Here is a 10,109-nt window from a genome sequence, read left to right as displayed (position 1 = left end):
TTTGCTCCAATGGAGCCTTGGCTGCGGGAGGGGAAGAGAGAGACAGAGAGGAAGGAGGGGGGGGGTGGAGAAGCAAATGGGCGCTTCTCCTATGTGCCCTGGCCGGGAATCGAACCTGGGTCCCCTGCACGCCAGGCCGACGCTCTACCACTGAGCCAACCAGCCAGGGCCCTTTCCTTTTTTTCTTTGTCTTTTTGCTTTGCATTCTAGGGCATTCTCTCACTTTTGTCTGTTGAGGCTTTTCTTTCTGGTCTCACACTCTTAGTCTTCCAGCATTTCTTTTTTGGTTGTTGTTGTTGTCCTCTAAATGTTCTCCTTGAAATAGCATCTCATTCTTGGTTCATGGATGCAGTATCTTCTCTACTGTTTCTGAGGATATTAAAAATGGCTATTTCTGTTGCTTACTCCTTCCTGTACTCCCCTGCCCTGGTTGTATGGCAGCTCTTTCTCTTTACTGAAGCTTTCCTCAGATGTCTGGTCATTTAAGCTGTTTACCAGCATTACAGGAGGCCTTGCAGAGCATGCCTGAGGCTCTGAGGTCTGGGTGGGCTTGTCCCCTGGGGCTGCCCTGAAGGGAGATTATCTCTGCTGTCTGCTGGCAGACAGCGAAGTTATGAAGTTACATCTTTAGGTGTAGACTCTTGGGGGCTAAATGGAGCTCTCAGCCTTCAGAATGCAAGATACCCCTCTGTCCCTCAGGCACAGAGCCCCTGCATCACCTTCCCAGGGGAAGACATCTCCAGGGTGTCCCCATGCAGTGATCTAGGGTAGGCAGCCATCTTGCATCTGGGGGCTTCTTAAATAGGTATCCACTGCTCCAAGCTACCTGCCCCACCTGCATGAGGACCTGGTCCCACCTGTTCTGTGGCTTTGGGGGCTCTGTTTCTCAGCCTCCCCCGGGGTGGGGGGCAGGACTCAGCTCCTTGAGGGCAGGCACTGTGGTCCCTTTGCTTTCCTGGCCCAACATTGTGTTGTTTCCTGTCCTTGTTCCAGGGTCCTTGGGGGCTGATAACTTTAAATAAAAACCTCTTCTGATAGTTTTAGTGGACTTTTCAGAGGAAACAAAATTAGCTATGTGTGTTCAGTTGTCATTTTAGGAGCTTAATCTCCTTTTGTTTCTTTTCTAATTATGGCAAGGGACCGTTCCCAGTCCCAACTCCATATTCTCATTTTTTTTTTTTAATATTCCAAATCAGATGTTTATAAAATCCTCTTCATTGAAGGTAATTTTACAAACCTCCTGGTTGGTCCTAATATAAAGATATACAGACTGGCCCTGACCCCCTTTTCTGGTGAGAAGGGCAAATTCTCTGGTGCTTGTAATGAGGCCAGTCCTGTGGGGACCTGTTTCTTAAGGCAGTGATTTTTAACCTTTTTACACTTGGGGATCAGTGACATAGCCGGCTGGAAATGGAAACACGTAATGAATAAAGTGTTATCTTACCACGCATAACAGTGCAACACGGTACAAGCTGGCGCTTGATTTCCAAACTCAACCTGTACGATGGAGCAAATACTACCTAAGTTTGTCCTGATATTTTTTGGTTTATTGTGCATGATTTGTAAATGTTCTGCATAGTGCAGAAGGTTGTTTGATCGACCCTACAAGTTCAAAAGCTATCTAAGAAAACTCCAATAGTATTGTCATCAATGATATAGGCTGTTAAGTGGCAATCACCTTGAGCATAAATGAATTTGACTATGATCATTGGGACCATAATCTTCATATAACATCAGGGTGGTTAATTCTTTCTCAGACTGGCATGAGATTTCTGGTGGACCAGCACTGGTCCATGGACCAGCAGTTGACAAACACTGCCCTAAGAAACCTGATCTGCAGGTCCCGAGGCCACAAATGACAAAACAACTTTAATCCACCTGCAAGGAGTCTGTGTGGACTGACTGTGTGCTGACCACTGGCTGGTTCTGATGGAGTTTGGGAATAAGATTTGGTGCCATCTTCAGGGAGCTTTGCTGGAATGATTCAGGATGGTGGCTCACAGGGACCTCTGCCTTTCCCTGTGAAGCAAGAGGCCTGCCTGGAGAGAGACAGGTGGGTGATGGGGTGGAAGTGGGCTTAGCTATGCATCAAGGCCACAAATGCCTGGACCATCTGACAGCAGAGGACATGGAGAACCAATTAGGTCTTTTGAGCAGGGATGTGCCATTTCAAATATGGGGGCTGCAGAAATTCAATCAACCAAGCAGCTACCTTGCTCAGAGACAAGGCATTTTATCTGGTGTTTCGCTGCAGGACCAAGCAGCTAACTCGAAATTATATAGCACGATCCTCACTGGCCAAGACAGATCAATGACCCAAATAGGCCGGAGGGCCAGAAATGAAAGCTCATAAGTGAACAGTAGCCACTTGTCTCAAGCACCGTGTATCCTCTCCTGTTCTGCAGGGAATGCAGCTGGCAGCGTGGAGCCCTGGTCTTTCAGTCTCCTGTCAAACCCCAGATTCTGTGTCCAGCTTCTTGCCTCACATGGAAAAGCAGGACAGCTAGGTATGAGGAGGAATATCATTGTTATAGAAGTAAAATCAATCAGGCCAGTTTTTCATCTGTATTTAGATTAAGAATTTCTTAGAGGATGTAGTCCCTCACCTCCCCTGCCCATTGTTGGCAGGCTGTGGGCACTGCATCTGTCTGGCTGTCTTTTGCTTAGAAACAGAATTGAGGCCCTGCCCAACCTGCTATTCCATTTGGGACAGTCCAGGCCCTCTGGCCTGCCTTTGGTGCTGAATGCCAGCCATCACTGCCCTCATTGGGTCCTGTCAACCCAGAGGGTCCCCAATCTACTGGCCCTTGGCCTAAGCTTTCTCTCCTCTCCCCCTCCCAAGGCTAGAGACCCTTCTATACCCTACAAGGCCACATCCCCTATGTTAGGGGAGCCTGGGAATGGGGTCAGGGACTACCTACTCTTCTGATTTTAGGCAAATTCTACACAGAGCTCAGACAATGAAACAATCCCTCTTCTCCCATCAGGGTAGACATGTTTAATAAATCGGTTGGGTTGGCAATCTAGACAAATGCCTTAGCGGTGGGCTGTCTGTGGTGGGTGTCCATCCTCAGGAAGGCAAGGCATCCAATGTCAGGCCCTAGTAAAGGATGACCGGAGTGTGGGCAAAGTGAAAGAGGAGGCACGCAGATTGTCGAAAGTTCCGTTTATGAGGATCCCTGGTGGTGTCCTTTCTGGGCTAGCGCCAGGAAGGTGGGAGGGCAGGGGTCCTGATAGGGGCTGCTTGCTCCCACAATCGCCTGGAGGAAGGGAGCCAAGGCGGGGCTCTCGGCCAGAGGGCGGTACTCACGGGGGCGTCTTGCCCACCGCCTTGGTGCCGGGGTTGGGGGTGGGGTGCAGGGCGGTGCCTCTGCCGGGCTGGCGCAGCGGGGCTGGACGCAGGCAACGGCTCTCCCCACGTCGCTACCCTCCCCGGCCGCGCGGCCGCGGGAGGCCCCTCCTTTGCAGCGCTCTGGGCGCACAGCCCCAGCAGCCCGCCGCGTGCTCCTGCTGTCTCCTCGCTCCAGCCGAGCGAGCCAGAGGAACCAGAGAGAGGGAGAGAGAGAAAAGGGGAGGAGAGAGAGCGAGAAAGGAGAGAAAGAGAGAGAGAGAGAGAGAGAGAGAGAGAGAGAGAGGCAGAGAGAGAAGAGCGAGTGAGGAACGCCGAGCTCCGGAACCAGCAGAGCCTTCTAGGACAGCGGCTCTGGCCCCGGCCCCGGCCCCAGGCACTCGCGTGGTTGGAGGAGACGCCATCGCCACCGCTGGAGCCCGGCTCCTTGCTCCCCTCTCTGCCAGCTCGTCCGTGCCCACGCAGCCCCAGGACGCCGCTGCCTGCTCCGCAGCCGGGATGCAGCCGGGGCATGGCCGCTGGGCCCCCATCACCTGCTGCTGGGAGTGCTGAGCCCGTGAGTAGCCTGGCCCTTGCAACCCACGCTTAGCCTCACGGTGGTCACTACCATCGCGATGAGCCAGCTAGGGGCTAGAGGAGTGTGGGTGGCACGGACCTGGGAGGGGCCCAGAGGCTCCCGCAGGGGGAGGCAGGGTGCGGAGCTGCAGAGGGCAGCCGGACCAGTCCGAGGGTGTGTGGGAAGGGTGGTGCACTCAGGGTCAAGGGTCTCTGCATAGGGTCGGGGCTCCCCGGGTCCCTACTGGGCTGGGGTTGAGGCACATGGCCCAGTAGGGGACTGGAAGGGTAGATTTTATGAATGCGAAGGCCGGGGAATGTGGCTCCATGGAAACGCCAGGAGTCCCGTGTGCTGCGTGGCTGTGGTGGTGGTGGTGGTGACCACGGCGGCACAATGCCTGGAGGCGCAGGAAACTATCTGGAGGGGGAGGCCGAGGCTCGAGGAGATCCTGGCTTTGCGGGGGTGCGGGCAGGAGGGGCAGCCGAGACCGTTCAGGTGGTAGCGGGGACCCCGAAGGATGCAGTGCGCTTCTCTTCCTGCGCCCAGGCTTGGGGAGGGGGGGGCTGTCCAGGTCCACATGGAGGAGGGTTCCTGAGGAGTTGACCCAAAGGAGTTGTGAGGAGGGTGAAGCTCCCACAGCTCCCTAGTGAAGACGGGCCGCAGTACCCCGCAGTGCCCGAGGGTAGAGCGGCAAGGGTCAAGCAGAGAGCAGGGCCCTCCAGGAGGCTGGCTGGAGGCAATCCCGGCCAAGTCGCCAGTGGGAACCCAGTCTGCTTCTCCCGAGCGTTGTCTGTCCCCAGGGGGCAAGTGCAGCCCCGGTTGTGAAAGCGGGCGCTAGGGTGGCTAGGCACATCCCTGGCCCAAACTTTCTTCCCTGGCGGCCCCACAAGTCGGCGTGATCTCCGGGGTGTCCGTGGCTCGCTCCCTGGGGAAAGCTGTCTCCCACCACTGCGCCTCTGGGACAGCGCGAAGCGGCAGGAGGTCGCAGCCTCCCTCTAGTGCGGAGCCTCCGCTGGCGTGCATCTCTGCAGTGCCCTAAGCCTAACTCATTCCGCGCGGGGGATGAGAGCTCCGCTCCGGGTGTTGAGGGACATTAGGACTCTGTCCTGTCCCTGAGCAAGTGGCCTGGGTCCTGGTCTCTTCTGGGGTGTGGGTGTTCCTGGGAGCCCAGGACTCCGCCCCTCCCAGCGGGCGGGCGTGTGTGTGTGTGTGTGTGTGTGTGTGTGTGTGTGTGTGTGTGTGTGTAACTTCGGTGCCAGAGCTTTCCATCTTATGGGAGGGACTGGATTTATTTTTTACTGGTCACTTTAAAGAAGGACTGCCGCGACACTGCTCTTCCTAATGCGTGAGACACCCCAAAGTGGAAGCAAATGACCAGGACATAGGCTTCCCCCCAGGTTAAGTCGCTTCTCCAGCCGTGCTAATTTCCTGCTGAAACAGCTCAACTCAGGGCGGCCCTAGGCGGTCACCCGGGAGCCGCCCCCCCCCTCCCCCCCCCTCCCCCCGCCCCCCGCACTTAGCTGCGGAGCAGGTACAGGCTAATGGAGTGGGATAGCCCGTAATGAGGCCTTTCAAGCAGGAAACCGGCTTTGGTTTTACTGGTCTGCAAGAAATAATTTTAAAAAGTATAAACATCGCGACAGAACCTGCTCATTAAATGTGTATCGAGGATTTGGGCAGATGTCTTAATTAAGCTGTTGTTAACGGGAATATTACACGCATGAAAACTAGCCTCTCCAGGTAACGCAAAAATTGTGAAGGTAGAGAGGGAGAAAAGTTGCAGTGCAGGCGCTGCCTGGTAAAAGCTGGGTGCAGGTGGGTGGGCGCCTACTCTGGTGGAGGAGTGCCCAGGGGCGGGGGCTTCTGGGGGCCCTGTCAGGGGTGGAGGCCCCTCTCCTCCTTTCCCACCTCTCCTTGTGGGACCTAAGCTCCCTTCTGTGCTGAGGACCAAGGCTGCCACCCCCATCCTTCCCTGGAGACTGGGAACCACCCTGCGTGGGCGCAGGACACACCGCACACTCCTGGAAGCAACACTAAGCCCCTCATTCCCTGCTGGGAGCTTCTGGGAGGGACAGGGTGGTTCCTGTGCATGATGAGTATGGTGGGATGCCCTGAAGGGTTAGGCAGCAGAGGCAAAGTTGAGGGGTGCCCTCAGGCTAAGACAGCCTGGGTCTGGTGTCCTGAGACAGTTGGCAGCAGGGAAGGTTCAGCAGGGAAGGTTGGCCAATGGCGTATTGGCTGTTGGAGCTTGAGCAGCTGGGTTTTTTTGCAGTGAGTTCCAACATGATCCCTCTGACCCATCTTCCAGTGCTCTGGGGCTTAGAGAGATCTGCGTCCACCCTGGAGCCTCTGGTTGCCTCGGGTTTGCTGGGAGAAGCCAGGAGTCTAGGGAAGTCCTGGCAGGCCCTGCCTCTGACTATGCTGGGCCATTTTTGCAGATGCCTTTTGCCTAGTGCCCTCGGACAGGAGCCACAGCAGAACTTGGGTGTAATCACTGCCCTTCCGCAGGGACCAGAGGCTGGGCTGAAGTGCAGACAGAGGCCTGGGCAAACCCCTGTCGCTGGGGGCACAGAAGGCGCCAGCACCAAAGACAGGGCTGGGGTGTGCAGCCTGCCCTCCACTCTCCCACCTCTGAGGATGTCCTGGGGCCGTTGGGGGCTCTGCAAGCTCTCCCCATCCCGCTGCTGGGAGCTAGGAGAGTGCAGGGCAAGCAGAGAGGCAGATTAGAAAGGAGGCAGGTGGGAAGACTCCTGGGTACCATTTCAGAGTGGACCTTTTGTCTGTTCCTGCCATTTCCTCAACTTTGAGCATTACCCATGACTCCTCCGAGAAATGGAGAGATATTATGGACCTCAGACATCTGGGGAAGAACTGGGATGGAAGAAAAGGCCATCCCAGTCCTGGGTCCTTGCCAGCCTGCCTCTACCCTGCAGTCTTCTTTGACAGCCTCCCTGTTCAACCATGACCTGAGGCCCCATTATTCTGTGATGTTAGAAGTTGAAGGCTTGTTTCTAGGGGCAGTGATGCTGGAGGATTTATCCTACCCCCTGCTGTGCACACAGTGTTATCTGATGCGTACTCTCCTGCAGACAGGAGTGAAAAGCTCCTATCCTACCCAGAGGGGTCAGGGTGGTGGGGGTGGCAGTGGCCGGGGCAGTGGGAAAGGGGTGTGGAGGAATGTGCAGGGGGTTACCACAGTGCCGAGGTTGAAATGGGAATGTTGTTTTTCAGCGGTTGCAGTGTGAGGATTACCTCTTCCAGCCCCTCTGTCTGTCAGTGCGCCTGCAATTTTCGGTGGGCTGTCTCTCCTCGTTTATTTATTCCATGTTCCTGCTTGATACCCTGTTACAAAGACAAATGGAACCTGATGTGGGGATGATGTTGAGTGAGGAATATATATATATATATTTCATTTTTCCGAAGCTGTAAACGGGAAGGCAGTCAGAGAGACTCCTGCATGCGCCTGACCGGGATCCACCCGGCATGCCCACCAGGGGGCGATGCTCTGCCCCTCTGGGGTGTTACTCTGTTGCATCCAGAGTCATTCTAGCACCTGAGGCAGAGGCCACAGAGCCATCCTCAGCGCCCGGGCAATCTTTGCTCCAATGGAGCCCCGGCTGTGGGAGGGGAAGAGAGAGACAGAGAGGAAGGAGAGGGGGAGGGGTGGAGAAGCAGATGGGCGCTTCTCCTGTGTGCCCTGGCTGGGAATCGAACCCGGGACTCCTGCACGCCAGGCCGACGCTCTATTGCTGAGCCAACCGGCCAGGGCCCAGTGAGGGATTTTTTATTTTTAAACAAGTGAAGAGGAAAAACCATCTTGAAACTCCCCCTCCTTCCCCTAGACAGGAATGCTCCCCCTTGGGTACCTGGGTTTTTCCCTGAATCCCCTCCTGCAGCAGCACAAGGTGCCAGCATTCCATACTCATCCTATTCATGCCGGTGTCTTTCTGAGGGGCTGCAGCACCACCCCACAGTTTTTCATAGAGCAGCACGTTGTTTCCATGGTTCACGAAACATTCAGGCAGCCCCAAACATTGTCATTTTTGCTGCCTTTCTGACGTAGCTTCCTCTCTAAGCCATTACTGTCTCTTTTTTATTTATAACATCTGGCTCCCTCTCCCTTTGTCTCTTGCTGTCTCTCTCCTCCCTTGTCCTGTCCTTTCCCTCCTGTTCTTTCTGAGTGGTGTGGGCACTTAGATGCTCATGAGAGTTGAGGCTAGCACTCAGCTCATCGCTGGATGGCATTAGGAGTACACAGTGGGGTCTTGTTCTGTGTTGACAGTCCACAGACAGAAAGATGAGTATCCTCGCTTAAAGAAATATCTCAGAGCATGGACTGATTTGGCTCATAAAACGTACGTTTTTAAGCACAGTGCACTTAGTAAATTAGTTTGCTATCACAGTTTTTCCAACACATGCGCTGATAATGAAGCATGCCTTAGAAGGTGACTCTAGGTAATAAAGAGCCTGAAAATCTGTTACTGTATTTGAAAGTATTTCCTCTAGTAGCCAGGGGCAAACTCACAGTATATACATTGCATTTTGGGAAGTGTTGCCAGAGTCTGGCTGGAGCAGAACCGACTGCTGTATGCGGAGCAAGACGGCCACCCTGAGGGAGGCCGGCCTGCAGGGTCCTCCAGGGCCTGGGAAAGGGCTGCCACTTGCACTTGAAACTTAGGTGCCTAAAGGCAGGCTCTGCAATGAGACAGGGACCTCTTCCACTGGATCTAGATTCCCCTCTTCCTGTGTAGCTCAGGGCTGGTTTCCGCTGACCCTACCTGGGAGGTGGGTTACAACTGGTCACCTCAGGTTGAATGGGGTGTGGTCTTTAGAGCTTATGGTTTCCTCTGGGACCAAGAGCAGAACAGTTCTTGTTGGGAGTTTTTTTTTTTTTAAGGTTTAATTGTTTAAAGTCAGAGCATATTTCCAGCAGCAAAAAGGAGGGAGAATACATACATTTTCAGCTGAATTTTACTACCATGCTTTGGGTAGTGGTTGAACTAAGAGCTTTCTCCCAAGACTCTAGAGCAGGGGTAGTCAACCTTTTTATACCTACCACCCACTTTTGTATCTCTGTTAGTAGTAAAATTTTCTAACTACCCACCGGTTCCACAGTAATGGTGATTTATAAAGTAGGGAAGTAACTTTACTTTATAAAATTTATAAAGCAGAGTTACAGCAAGTTAAAGCATATAATAATAATTACTTACCAAGTACTTTATGTCGGTTTTCGCTAAGTTTGGCAGAATAAATCTTTATAAAACAACTTACTATAGTTAAATCTATCTTTTTATTTATACTTTGGTTGCTCCGCTACCGCCCACCATGAAAGCTGGAATGCCCACTAGTGGGCGGTAGGGACCAGGTTGACGACCACTGCTCTAGAATAACAGGCGTAGGTGGAGCGATGGCGAGGCTCCCTCCCTGATCTACTCCTGGTCCTCAGCTCTGTGTGTACAGGTCTCTGCCAGGTGGATGCTCAGGGACATCAAACAGCCCTTCTGGTCCAGCGTAGAGCAGGGCTGTGCCTGGAAACCAGGAGGAGAGGCAGGTGGTCAGGTATGTCTATTTTAACCCTTTTAGAAGAAAATAATCCACTTGTAGACGAGCAACCTGCCTGGGGACAGACACCTGTCACCAGCCAGACCCTGTACAGTTTGACCAAGTTCCTTTCTGGGGAGGGAGGGCTCGATGAGATCATAATGAGTCTATTTTTGTCTGGAAGAGAGGAGGAGAATCCCTGTGGGCCTTGATCCATCAGATGCCTCTCATCTTGCTTCAGAATTCTCCCCTCCACAAGAACAAACAAGCAAAAAGTAACCCAGAACCCCCAGATAAGATCCCCTCCCACCAGGCCGCTGAGAGGGTTGTGCAGGTGGCACCCTGCGTAAGTCCAGGGCACATCCAGAGCGCCCCCTGTGACTAGACAGAACAGCAGCCCGAAATGAGATCAAGTGATGCCACTGGCAGAAACGGGGCCCTCTGGAGTCTGTACCCTTTCCCTGCCCCCTGGCCATGTATGTCGCTGGGCACCATGTGCACGATGACTGTGGAGCTGGGTGTCGCATCTCAGGATAGTTACCCTTCAGGCAAGGATGGCGAGAGCCCCGAGAGGCACACTGTTCTCGGCAGCAAGCCTTTTCACGTTGAAATGGGGGGCTCTGTTGAAGCCAAAGAGCATAGGTTTGACTTGTATGAAAAAAA

The 10,109-nt window shown here is 53.8% G+C and overlaps 1 protein-coding gene across 2 annotated transcripts in view; it reads left to right on the top strand.

Annotated features, from left to right (window-relative positions):
- Positions 1 to 3,428: 3,428 nt before the first annotated feature.
- RBFOX3 (RNA binding fox-1 homolog 3) overlaps positions 3,429 to 10,109 on the top strand; it is a 376,035-nt gene continuing 369,354 nt past the window's right edge. For both annotated transcript variants that reach the window (XM_066381461.1, XM_066381459.1), the window contains exon 1: positions 3,429 to 3,905. The gene's annotated coding sequence lies outside the window, so the exon portion shown is untranslated. The remainder of the gene's footprint in view (positions 3,906 to 10,109) is intronic.

This window comes from Saccopteryx leptura, chromosome 4 (assembly GCF_036850995.1).
Source record: "Saccopteryx leptura isolate mSacLep1 chromosome 4, mSacLep1_pri_phased_curated, whole genome shotgun sequence".
NCBI lineage: Eukaryota > Metazoa > Chordata > Mammalia > Chiroptera > Emballonuridae > Saccopteryx > Saccopteryx leptura.
Note: the sequence above shows the minus strand (reverse complement) of the source record. Positions and strands in the feature narration are given on the sequence as shown.